We start from the raw sequence: 1,347 nt of genomic DNA on the forward strand, positions 1-1,347 counted from the left end.
CAATACAAATATATAATATACAAAAATATTGTGCGTCTCCTGGGGGCTAAGCCCCCCTTGTCATTAAAACCTAGTGACACCCTTGCCAAGCGTCACTCCATGCTGCAGCTAAAGAAAGCAAGGATGACTCAGAGATATTTCAGTCTGACATGAAATGATACTTACCAGAGAAATCAGGACAAAGATCTCAGAGTGAGGAGGTCCAGAGGTCTGGGACTCACAGGGAGCAGTCCTGGGACAGGCTTTTTAAAAAGACTGGGAGTGCTCGAAAGGAAGTCTGGCTCCTCCTTTCCTCTCAGTCTGAGGAATCTGATTCCCTATAGGCTCTGCAGGTCTCCACTCCCATCACACTGCTTTTCCTCGCCCCCACCAGCCTCCCTTCCTGTCCTGCTGCTCCCTCCGTCCACAGCATCTGGTTTCTCTCATCCTCTCAGGATCTGGAGATGCTCTGCAGGAGCCGGACCAACTCTCAGATTCGCCTCTTATTGATAATGAGGAAACAGACGTGGGAATAAGATAAGTGATCAAACTGAAACCAACACAATCTCAAATCAAATCATCACAGATTTCCTGATTAAAAAAAAAAGAGTTTAATTAAATTAACGAGCATTATGTCATCTTTCAGATCTGTCTCTGAATCGCAAATATCCAGATAAAAATGGAAACCTGACTTTGTCCAGTTTCAGCAGCTAATGGACGGCTCCATCTGCCCCCCAGCCCTAATGACCTCAGTAAAAACTGAGCTCGCAGCCTGTATTAGGACCCTCTCTGCGTTGGATCAGGTGTTTCCATGATGCATCACGTTCGTTTCAGTCACCCAGCATAATGGAGGCCGCGAGGGGAAACAGTCTGGTAATGGGCCGGTGAGAGGAAGTGAAGCCTCGTTAGTGAAGATGGAGCACTCAGCAGGAACAGGTGATCATCTGGACCCTTTTTAAACAAAGTGATAAAAAAATCAACCTCCTCCAGTTAAAAAAAAAAAAAACCCATCACCCTAAAAACAGCTTTCATTCAACTTTTTATTTATCAGAAATTCTGGAGAGATTAAAAATTTTAAACTTGCAGAACATAGGCACCGAAAAAAAACTCTGATTTAATTAAAAAAAAATTTTTTTTGCTATTGTCTCAGGATGATGACATCATAACATGAGCCGAGCGCCAACAGCAAAGGCTGCATTCCATTCCAAAATACCAAAATGTGAACTTTAACATTTAAGGTTTAACTTTTACATTTAGATTTAGGATTTAATATTTAAATATATTTTTTAACATTTAAATTTAACATTTAGTAAATGTTATGAATTAATTATGTACAGTGGTTTGCAAAAGTATTCATACCCCTTGAAC

The 1,347-nt window shown here is 41.1% G+C and overlaps 1 protein-coding gene across 1 annotated transcript in view; it reads right to left on the minus strand.

Annotated features, from left to right (window-relative positions):
- The window catches only part of LOC106524047 (1-phosphatidylinositol 4,5-bisphosphate phosphodiesterase delta-4), a gene marked incomplete in the record, with an annotated part of 14,290 nt that extends 13,288 nt beyond the window's left edge, over window positions 1-1,002 (minus strand). The window contains 1 exon segment of the mRNA XM_014017679.1: window positions 166-1,002.
- Window positions 1,003-1,347: the final 345 nt, after the last annotated feature.

The sequence above is a fragment of the Austrofundulus limnaeus genome, unplaced genomic scaffold (genome assembly GCF_001266775.1).
Source record: "Austrofundulus limnaeus strain Quisiro unplaced genomic scaffold, Austrofundulus_limnaeus-1.0 Scaffold174, whole genome shotgun sequence".
NCBI classification, from domain to species: Eukaryota; Metazoa; Chordata; class Actinopteri; order Cyprinodontiformes; family Rivulidae; genus Austrofundulus; species Austrofundulus limnaeus.